Source organism: Eucalyptus grandis, chromosome 3 (genome assembly GCF_016545825.1).
Source record: "Eucalyptus grandis isolate ANBG69807.140 chromosome 3, ASM1654582v1, whole genome shotgun sequence".
Lineage (NCBI taxonomy): Eukaryota > Viridiplantae > Streptophyta > Magnoliopsida > Myrtales > Myrtaceae > Eucalyptus > Eucalyptus grandis.
This window is the reverse complement of record NC_052614.1, coordinates 26,608,881-26,620,801: the sequence shown is the minus strand read 5'-3', so window position 1 is coordinate 26,620,801 and position 11,921 is coordinate 26,608,881. Positions and strand designations below refer to the sequence as shown.

Below are 11,921 nucleotides of genomic sequence, written 5' to 3'. Positions count from 1 at the left end.
GGCAAGAACGAATGAATACCATGACATCAGTCAGTTTGTTTCATAAAACTAGATGTTGGGCTTCTTGGAGGACTGATGATCCTTTTGCTGCCTCTTTTCAGTTGAGATGATGAACCAGTAGTCTTTCAGGCGATAGGCCGAAATTTGCTGGTCTGTATTGGGAATTTTTATTTTTATTTTATAACTTTGGGGGTTGATTATCATCTAGCCCGGATCCTCTCACAAGTCGGAGTTTTGCTAGTCTTGACAAGTGGTGATCTGGTGCGAGCTGATCATTGTCTGAAATTGGATAAGCTCTATCGTCTCTCGAGGCTGTTATCGGTTTGAATGGAAATTTGTTCTCCAATCCCCCTAATTTTCCAATTAATGCAAAACCCAATTCTCGTTCCTCCGGAGGTCAGCATTTGGTTGACGTATAATCTGTGATGGTTCTTTCTTTGCAAGGTGTACGCGCCACAACAGATCATTATCCAATCTGGATCCGCTTGCTGGTGTCTCCTTCCTAGAAATTGTCCCTCCCTCATGTCCTCATCCTTCAGGCTCATCGTGCATCTATGATTGTGCATGCATTCCTCACTGAGCCAACACCCTTTCTGAACTACTCTTCAGAGGAGACATTGTTCCTGAAAACGCATTCCTGACCTTTCTTTTTTTCTTTATATTTCTTGATTGATTTTGAAATCAGTCTGATTTTTTTAACACTGTTATTTTCCGAAGGTTATGCCTGGCCTTTCTGGGACTGGCATGTTGTGGGCATCGTTAGGGTCTGTGCTCCTCTGATCGCTGATCGATTCATCTTCGATTGATCTTTACAAGTTCAATTGCATTATGAGCTCATTCTGGTATTCACTATTCCCTGAATTGGCAGTTTCTTCTTTCTTCTTGGAGTGATCATTTTCTGAGGATGATGTCCAAGTGGACAATGAATACGATGCAACTGGTCAGTTGGTTACATAGAATGCCACATTTGGGCTTTTGGAGGACTAATGATCGATCTTACACTGTTTGTGGTTGAGCTGATGATCTAGAAGTACAACAAATTTTTGAAATTGAAATTATGACAACCTTCTATGCTTCTTTTACTGTTCCAAAGTATTACTGGATTTTGACAGCTGGTGATCTATTGCGTTTTCTGGAGGGCTGAGATGAGAATTGTTTGAAATTTAATGAGCTGTTGCTGCTTGGATTTCAGGCAGTTATTGTTTTGAATGGAACTTGTCCTTTACTACTGTTATTTTCGAGTTAACCTGAAAGATCAGACTCCACAGATCAGAGTTCGGTCGAGGCAATACTATACCTGGCCAAGATTGATATGGAGTGTCTGGGATAAGTGATGTTCTTTCTTGCTCATACACATCAACCCCTAATCTGTCTTCCACTTCTGTTATCTTCTAGTTAAGGTGGAACAATCAGATGTTCTCTTTCTTTCGCAGGTCAGAGTTTGGTCGAGCCAATAGTTTACCTTGTCAATTTTGATATGGAGTATCTGCAATCGGTAATGGTTCATTCTTGTTGCATAAGCATTGATTCATGGGACAAGTTCTTCTTTCAGAGTTCTTTCATGTCTGGAAAGGTCCACACATGTTCTAGCTCGTTTTCTCCCCATTCTTCTGTAGGACTCCTGATTGCACTTTCAGCTGCATACCGTATGACTTGATGCTTGTGGCTCTCATTTTCCAGAGTTATTTTCTCTTATTAACAAAAATTTTAGTGTGGGTGAATAAAAATGAAATTTTGAAGTTCCCTTGCCATTGATCAACAGCTCTCTGCTACCTTTCACCAGCTTTAAGATGATGGTGAATTCAATTTGGTGAAGATGGTTGTTGAGACTGAGATTTTATCCAACTCTGATCACAATCCACCGTCAGTAAGTTGGTCAATGTGGAGACAAATTGCTTTTTATATGGACATAGTGTCTTTTTGGTTTTTAATAGCCGTGGAATTTGATTTGGATGGAGAAGATGTGCTAATTGCAGGATTCTTTCAATTATTTCATAGTTATTCTAAGTATATTACTCGCCTTGTGGTTGGATAGCATTTGGTAAACTCCTTGCTGGTAATTTCACTTGAAACAAGTGGTTGGTCACAGATGGATGAGGTTCTTGCCTTCTCAGGGAATTGCTTCAGTCAGATATGAGTTTTGGTCTAACTCTTTTCTTTGTTATTCAGTTGGTATCGCCTTGATTCGCTTATAATGTATATAAGTTTTTCACCTCATGGAGATTCTTCATAAAACCTGTCTTCACACGCCACAACAGATCACTATCCAGTATCCAACCGAGATCCGCATCTTATAAGTTCGAAGGCCAGTGTCTCCTTCCTAGAAATAGTCCCTCTCGTGTGTCCTCATCCTTCAGTTTCATCTTGCATTGTGTTCCCCTCTCAGTCGACAGCTTCTGCGAAGTTCAGATGAGACATTGTTCCCAAAATGCACTCTTGATCCTCTGCTTTTCTTCTTGTTTCTTAGTTAATCCGAGAGATCAGATCTAGTTCTCTTCCCTTCGCAGATCAGAGTTTGGTCAAGGCAATATTTCATGTGGCCAAGTTCGACATGGAGTGTCTACAATGCAGCATCAATTTCTAATTTTTCTTCCACTTCTGTTATCTTCTAGTCAAGGTGGTTATCGTCTAGTTGAGGTGGAACAATCAAATGTTTTCTTTCCTTTGCAGGTCATAGTTTGGTCGAGGCAATCCTTTAACTCGTCAATTTCACGATGGAGTGTCTGTGATCAGTGATGGCTCTTTCTTGCTGCATAAGAATTAATTCATAGGACAAGCTCTTCTGTCAGAGTTCTTTCTTGTCTGGAAAGGTCCAGACAAGTAGTAGCTCGTTTCTCTTCATTCTTATTTTTGTGCCACAATCGCTAATTGGATCTCTGGTTATTCATGTAGATATCATTAAGATGTATGCGTTATGCACTTCTTCCCTATCATGGAGATCACTCTTGGCATTACCTACTTTGCTTCGCCTTCCTTTGTACACGACTTCTGTGTTTTTCTTTTGGTACAGATCAAGAGGTCACTTCGTGTTCTTTCTGTGCAAGAGATTGTTCAAGTTGGATTCAGTCAATGGCCATATAAATATCTAAAGAATTGTAGGTTTTCTTTGGTTATTGGGACTGTGAAGGCTGTTTGCTGACAGAATTGGTTTTACTTCAGGGCATACTGGTAGAATTTTATTTTTTGATGATGTATTTCAAGTAACTATCTGGATTGGTATTCTTGATCTTTCTTATTTTAAATCTATTTTTTAACAGATGATGATAGTTGTTCTTTGTTATTTTAGAGTCTACTTTCTCTTCGGAATTGGATTGGAAACTTTTGATCTGTATGTCTTGGAGAAGTGGTGATCTATTATGTAGTTTTTGTTTGCTCGAGTTCTGAAAGTCTCTGACCACATATTCAGGATGGGGCTGGACTGGAATTTTGAAGATCTCTAGGCATTTTGTAGTTTTGATTTAAGTTTGTCTTCAGCTGACTGTCTTCAGGGAGCAGTGAGATAGAAATTGTTGAGTTCTCTCTTTAGAGGTTTAAGTTTTGCCGGGTTTGAGAAGTGGTGATCTATTGTGTTCTTCTGTAGGGCTGAGTTGATGATTGTTTGAAATTGGACAAGCAGCTGCTTTGTGGATTCTAGGCAGTTATTGGTTTGAATGAAGTTTGTTTTCCACTTCTGCTTTTTTTCCGTTTATGGTGAGATGATTAGGCCTTCCTCATTTTCCTTGTATTGCAAGCCTCTTTTGTTTAGGTGTGGGCTGTCTTTAATCTGTAAAGGTTCTTTTTACATTTTAATTAACAAGCTCTTATTTATTTGAGCTTCTCTTGCCTTTTGTTGTTTTTGGAAAATGAATAGTCATTCACTATCTTCCATTGTAGGGATTGTTTATGAATCTGGAAAGCTTGGGATCCTCAAAGTTATGGCTTGTTTCTATCCTTGTAATGCATGCTGCATTAACTAAAGTGATTGGTGGTAAATCATGGAGATATTGCAAGTGTAATTTATTTGCGAATGCTACCTTCATACAATTTACTTAGCTTAGGGTTTCATCCTATACGATTTATATGTTTCTTTTGATACAGAATTTTTGTTGGAACTTTTCATTTACCAGGTGATTTCTATGCTTTAAGTGGTTGTTGAGGAGTGGTCATGGACATCCTCAGTGTTTACACTCCTTTGATCATCAATTGATGGATTGATCAATCCTTTTGTTGTTTTAGAGCTGTTTCTGCATTTATAATCCAATGCACTGGCTGTGCTTCTTTTTTCACAGAGCGATCTCTTTGATTGAGGAGGTTGTGTCAGGAATGAGTACATATGATGAGGTTGGTCAATTATTACTTAGAATGACTGAGCTTTTCCCAAGTTCGATGATCTATTGACATCTATCTTTGGTTGGGTTGGTTTATGGGTGGTGTCCTTGTCATGCGTTATTGAGGCTTTAGTACACCAGACAAATGGAAGAGAGACGTATTGCTTGTTCCCATATTCAAGGTTGTCTGTGGCACGAGCTTACTAGGTACATGCTTGATCCTGATAAAAAGCTTTTTACTGGGGACTTTGATGGGTTTGAAACCATAATGGGGTGATCTACTGTGTTTTGAAAATGTGGGCTTCCCACCAACGGCTGCAATGGGTAGGTTGCTCTGTTGAGGGGAGTGGGTTGAGGCTTCTCTGCTTCCAGTTGTCTTGGGGTTTAGCATGCTGTTCATCATGGGCATTAGTACTAGATTGTGCACCAGTATCTATTCCTATGCAAAATCTACAGTGCTCTGGTTACAATGTTTTTTGTTCTGGAGATTGTTTCTTTTTACAATAGGATGGAGGACATCTGCAATAAGACTCCTGCTGTGGACTTTCAGCTGCATATCTTAGGACTTGATGCTTCTGGTTCTTGTTTTCCAGAGTTCGTGTTTCTTATGAGCAAAAGATTCTGGTGTCAGTGAATAAGAAGGAAATTTTGAAGTTCCCTTGCCATTGATCAACAGATTTTCACAATGTTATGGCTACCAAAATGATGGTGATTTCAATTTGGTCAATTGGTTGTTAAGACCGAGGTTTTTCTATTCAGTTCTGATCTTGACGCACCATCAACAAGTCAAAACAACGTGGAAACAACTTGCTTTTATACGGATAAGGTTTCTAAGTTGTCTTTAATAGCAATGGAATTTGATTAAGACACAGAAGATTTACTTATTACTGGAGTCTTTCAGTTATTTTAGTCACTGTAAGGATAATGCCAGCCTTATTTTGGCTGGACAGTTGGCATTTGGTGCGCTATCTTAATGGTAATTTCACTTGAAGTGACTGGTTGATCGCAGATGGCTGAGATTATTACCTTCTTGGGAAATTGCTTCAGTTGGATATGAGATGGGTCTATTGTCTTTTCTTTGTTAACCGGTTGCTATCGCCTTGATTCCCATGTCATGTATATAAGATTTTTACCTGATGGAGATGTTTCACAAAACTTGCCTTACTCATTTCTCCCAATCTTCTGATGTTGTTGAGGGTGGATGGTCCTTTTAATAGTGTACACCAGACATCAGGAAGGTGATCTTCAAGAATGTCGATACTTCATCCAGCTATACTGAGTAATGTTTCTTCCTTGTCTATACGGTTTCCTACCGGCCATTGTATCATTGGCTCTCTGGGAAATCCTCACCAAGCATGGTTATTGTTAATGCTATTAGATGTGGAAGTATTGACTTGTGCACAGCTTCTGGAACTATTGACAATCTCTACTATGGCTGAGCACTTCAATTTGTTCATTATAGTAACCTGGTTCTTTTATATAGTGAGTGTTTTGTTTTAAGTTCGGTACCTACCTTGATTATGTAGACATATCAAATCTGTTATCCCTAATTCTGTTCAAGAGGCAATTTCTAACTATTTGTTAGCAGTACTTGTTTTCCTTCTCATTGATGCTACCTTGCAAGGCCACAGCATTTGCGCTGTCAGCAATCAAGAGAGGTGGTAAAATTGAGATCTAGCCAAGATGCCAGTCACAATTATACATCTTCATTCTGATGAAGAGGTTTTGGTGTAATTCCTTCGCCTCCTAAGGACCTGAATTTGTTGCTGGGTTTTTGTTTGCCTGTGGTTTTTTTTTACAGGTTGGTTAAGCACAATACAATGTTGACTGACTGAAGATGTATATAGGCCATATGTTTACCATCTGGAGATTTACTTGAACGTTCATCTCTGGAAACATCTTTGGGACACATAATTATGATGATGGAGCTATCAGTAGAAGTTTGATGTTTGTATCCGACTCCTTTCAGAATCCCTCTCTTTAATTTTGAGTTTGAAAGTAGTTTTGACTCTCTCTCGACTTTTATATCTTTGGATGACAAGTGGGAGAAGAGGGTTATCTTGTGGATTCTGAATCTGTTTATTTGAAGAAGCTGGGATCTTCTATTTGCATGTCCCTCAGCTCCAGGTTGTCGTGCCGATTTCAATTCTGCTTGGAGCTAGGTCCATTGATTTGTGTTCCTTAGCTCCTGCGTTACCGCATCATCTCTTACAATTTTCAAGCATTGTTGATAATGAAATGCCTGGGATTTTGCTCTTACTTGTGTTGTATTGTATATGTGGGTGGTGGAGCCAGACTTAAATGCGAGGGTATTGTCAAGCCAACGTTAGTGCACCGTCCACAAACTTTCAGTAAATCCACGTTGATAAGAGTGGGGGAGTTTTAGAAACAATCTTATGTGCTATGATACTTGTTTTGGATCGTTCTTTAATTGTCATGTTTGTATTCATATTTGAAAGGAGCTCCTGCAGCACGAGAACAATTGTAACTGAAGAATTTAGAGAAAGAATTGTGATAATTCTTTGTATTTCTGTACCAAGATTACAAAGCTATTTATAGGACTTCTACAAGTACTACCTAGGAAAAAACAGTTTTATAAAATACAGCTATAATCCCACAAATCAAGGGATACTAATAAATCATTTCCTAACTAATTATTTACAGCTATTTCCTAATAATTAGGACCCAAGAAATCAGGATTGAATATTCCTAATAATCAAATCCTAAAAATGAGGATAATTCAACACTTCTTCAAGTTGAGGAATAGATGTCTTCCATTCCCAGCTTGGAGATTATTTTGTGAAAGATCCCACCATTAAGTCCTTTGGTTAGCACATCAGCTAGTTGATCTCCGGAAGGTATGTATGACATGCAGATCAACCCTCTTCTATCTTTTTTTTTTTGATAAAATATGCCCGTCAATTTCAAAGCCATAATAGCTCACATATTCCTTGGGCCATTGCTCGAATTTCTGATTCAGCACTTAATCTTGCAACTGCATTCTATTTTTTACTCTACAAAGTTACTAAATTTCCGCCAAGAAATGTGCAATAACCAGATGTTGACCTTCTATCCACCATGGATCCTGCATAGCCAGCATTGGTATAAGCTTGCAGCACCAGTTTTTGATTTCTTCTAAATATGACTCCTTTTCCGGGACTTCCCTTTAAATAATGCAACACTCGATTGATGGCTTGTAAGTGTGATTCTCTTGGGTCATGCATAAATGGACTAATCACGCTTATTGAATAGGCAATATCAGGCCTAGTATGAGCCAAATAGATGAGTTTCCCGACCAATTTTTGATACATTTCTCGATCTACAGCCAAGCTTTTTATTAGGCTCAATAGGTGTGGCTACTGGTTTACAACCAAGTTTTCCAATTTCTTCAAGAGATCAGTCACATACTTTTGTTGTGAGACAAAAATTCCTTGTCTAGAGGAAGAAACTTCAATGCCAAGAAAGTACTTGAGTCTTCCTAGCTCTTTTATTTCAAACTCTTTAATCAAACATTGCTTTAGCTGCTATTTCTCCTCATCATCGTCACCGTGATAATAATATCATCGACGTACACTAGAAGTGCAGTCACTCTCCCTCTTGCCAAATGCTTAATGAAGAGAGTATGATCACCTTGGCTTTGTTTGTAGCCTAAAACTTTCATAACTTCGGAAAATCTCCCAAACCAAGCTCTAGGTGATTGCTTGAGCCCATATAGTGCTTTTCGTAATCTACATGCTTTCTTTAAATTCCATCAATGGAATACTCATGTAGATCTCCTCCTCTAGGTCTCCATGTAAGAATACATTCTTCACATCATACTGTTGAAGTTGCCAATTAAAATGAACAGCCAAAGAGAGTAGAATTCTCACAATGTTCATCTTTGCTACCGGAGCAAATGTCTCTTGATAATCTACTCCATAAGTTTGAGTATAACTCTTTGCCACCAATCGTGCTTTATACTTCTCAAGAGAACCATCAGCTTTGTATTTCAAGGTAAAAACCAATATATAGCCCACAAGATTCTTTCCCTTAGGTTTTTCGACAATCTCCCAAGTTTGGTTTTTTTCTAGTGCATCAATTTCTTCTCTCATTGCATTTCTTCATTCTTCTTTAGACAATGCCTCTAATAAAGTATTTGGAATAGAAAAGGCGTCAGACTCACAATGAAATTTTTATGAGGTGGTGATAGGCGATCAAGTGACACATAGTGAGATAGAGGATATAAGGGTCGCTTTGTGCACTCTCCAGTACATTTTCTAACAGCAATGGGAAGATGCGAGTCATTTTCTTGCATATCAATTGACTATTTATGCAAATGAGAGTTGGAACTTACTGGAAATTCATTTGCAAAACTCGGATGGGAATCTTGAACTTGTGTATGGTCTAGAAACAGCTATCTTTCTCGAGTATACCTAAAGAAATCTCATAGAGTCATAAATATGGGGAGATATGGGAGTGGACTCTCGTTCCGGAATAGGCTCAATCGTAGAGAGTGAGTCCGGGATTGAAGTAGCACGAACTGATTCATCATAAACTGATTCATGAGGAGCCCTTTAATTGGAGTTGGAGGCTGATTGGTTAGGAGTTGATTGATCGGAGATTGGAAGATTATTAGGAGGTACGTCAAGATTAAGGCTGTCAAAGTCTTTATCTTCAACTAATGACTTTTCCCCCTGAAGATAAGATTGTGGAAAGTAAGGTTTGTTTTATACAAATGTAACATTGACTGATATATGGGTCTTTCGAGAATGAGGATGATAACATTTATACCCGTTTGTGTAGAGGAGTAACCAAGAAAGACACACTTGATTGCTCTAGGATTGATTGCTCTAGGATCTAGCTTTCCCCTTTGCTTATTATGAACATGTACAAATGAGGTGCAACTGAAGACTCTAGGTATGAGATTATTTGTTGTCCTGAAATGGGGATAAAAGCTAGAAAGGACTGCCATAGGAGTTTTGAAATCTAATACTCTTGATGGCAATCTATTAATCATGTATGTAGATGTAAGGACGGCTTCCCCAATAAGACTTAGGGACATTTCCATGAAACAACAATGCTCGAGTAGTGTTGAGCAAATGACCATTTTTCCTTTCAGCCACCTCATTTTGCTATGTTGTGTTTACACAAGATGACTCATGGATGATCCCTTCTTTTGGAAATTGGTTGACAAGATCTTATTATAGTAGTCTCTAGCATTATTTGATCTAAAGCTCTTAATTTTAAATCCAAATTAATTTTGAACCATAAAATTAAAATTAGGAACAATACTACTTACATTAGATTTGTGTTTGAGTAAAAATATCCATGTGACCCTAGTGCAATCATTGATTAGAGAAACGAACCAGCAAGCCCTTGAGATATTTGGAATTGTGGAAGGTCCCCAATGTCACTGTGAATCAAATCAAAAGGATGAGAACTTCTTTTGTTGTTTATAGGAAAAGATACACTTTGGTATGCTTAGCAAATTCACAAGTATCACATTGGATTAAAGAAAGAAACATGATGTTTAAGACACGAAAAGATGGATGACCAAAACGAAAACGGTAAAGCCAAATGAGATCCTTATTTGAAGCACTAAGAAATGACAAGGATGAATTGTTCATGACTTTCTTTGAAATCCCCGGTTTCTCAAGATAATACAACCCATTCTTTTCCTTAGAAAGTTCAATCTTCCTCCCGAATCCTGTTCCTGAAAAACACAATAGGTAGGGTAAAAAATTGCATAACATTTGAGGTCATTGGTGAGCCTTTGTATGGAGACTAGGTTGGTTGATAGTTTTGGCACATGGAGGACATCTTTTAGAGTGAGAACAAACGTAATATAGATATCACCAACTCCTTCAACAAGTGGCCATAAAACCATCCGCCACAACTATTTTCCTATTGCTTGGACATAGGGTGTAGGTAATAAATAAATAAAAAGTGAAGTGTGAGTCATGTGATCGTGGCTTTGAGTCTATTATCCAAGCTTCACTTGAAAGTTTTCTGAGGCATTTAGACTAAAATAGAATGGAGACTTACCCGAGAGTGCTAAGGAACATGCATCGGAGGGTTGATCAAGAAACCCTAAAAGCCCTTTAATTCTTTTTTATTTCCTCACTTTGTTGAAGGATTCTTTCACTCGTCCTTCACGTGACGATTTGATGGTGGTCTGTTCAATTAGATGAGCCTAGGGCCTTGACTATCCTCTTTTGTTTCCCCACTCTCAGCTTGAGGTTGCTGGTTTGCCATTCAGCTTCCAGCAACGTTCCTTTGTATGCCTTGGCTTGTTACAGGTACACCACAAACTGTCTCGATATCCCTCTATGTAAGCCTCAAAGCATCCACCTTTCCTCTTTCTTGTGTTGATGCATTGCGAATTACTAATGCTAAACCTTCCATAGCTTGAGGCTCTAGCATTATTCCCCTTCGACTTTCTTATGCCCAGATTAGAGTAATCGTCTCTTCCAAAGAAGGGATTTCTTCATTTCCAAGTATTTGAATCATGACTTGGTCAAATTCAGAATTAAGACCTGCTAGGAAATCATATACTCGATCCTTTTCAATGAAGGTTTTTAGAATCGCAAAGCATCATCTGCACACTTCATCTCAAATACTCAATAATGATCAAGTTCTTGCCATAGATTTTGAAGGGAATTGGCATATTCAGTCACCGTTTTGCTCCCTTGTTTGGTTGCACTTGTCTTTACCTTGATTTCATATACTTGTACTGCATCTCGAGCCTTTGAATAAGTCATGGATAGAATCCCAAATCTCCTTTGCAGTTTTGAGAAACATACATGTATCACTTATGGCTAAATCCATTGAATCCCAAAGCCATGACATGATTATTGAATTTGCCTCATCCCATGCGTTGAACGTGGGATCTTCGTGTTGGATCTGTTTCCGAGAAGATGGCTAAGTCTTTCTTTACCCTTCAAATAGGTCTTGACAAATTGTGACCATTTGAGATAATTCTTTTCATTCAGCCTATAAGTTGCTCTCACATTTTGTAGATCTCCGGTCATATGGTTGGTGTTGGCCTCCTCATTTTGACCCGAAGTATCTCCAATCAATTTTGTCTTAGACATGGATAATTCTAGGCACGAAAAAAGTACTTGGAAAGGAAGAGCAAAAAACAGATGCGCAAGTAAAGGCTGCAAGTGAATGAGGTTTTAGGGCAAAAATTGGGACAAGTTTAGAAGTGAAGAGAGAAAAATATAGCTAAAGGGATTGCAATAATGACAGTTGTGATCAAATTGTTAAGGACAAAGACAAACCCAGTAATGAAGGTTATGATAGGAAGATTATTGCCTCAATGAAGGATGCACTGCAACACTATCCTAGAAAAATGAGCCTAAGGCTTTGATACCATGAAGAATTTAGAGAAAATAATTGTGATAATTCTCTGTATTTCTGTACCAGGATTACAAAGCTATTTATAGGACTTCTACAAGTACTAACTAGAAAAAAAAAAACAGATCTGTAAAATACAGCTATAATCCCACAAATCAAGGGATACTAATAAATCATTCCTAACTAATTATATACAGCTATTTTCTAATAATTAGGACCCAAGAAATCATGATTGAATATTCCTAATAATCAGATCCTAAAAATCAGGATAATTCA

At 38.2% G+C, this 11,921-nt stretch overlaps 1 long non-coding RNA gene across 1 annotated transcript; it reads left to right on the top strand.

Annotated features, from left to right (window-relative positions):
- Window positions 1-3,212: 3,212 nt before the first annotated feature.
- Window positions 3,213-4,045, top strand: LOC120291233. Its single transcript, XR_005549155.1, has 2 exons — window positions 3,213-3,655; window positions 3,874-4,045. It is a non-coding gene; the product is annotated as an uncharacterized LOC120291233 (long non-coding RNA).
- Window positions 4,046-11,921: the final 7,876 nt, after the last annotated feature.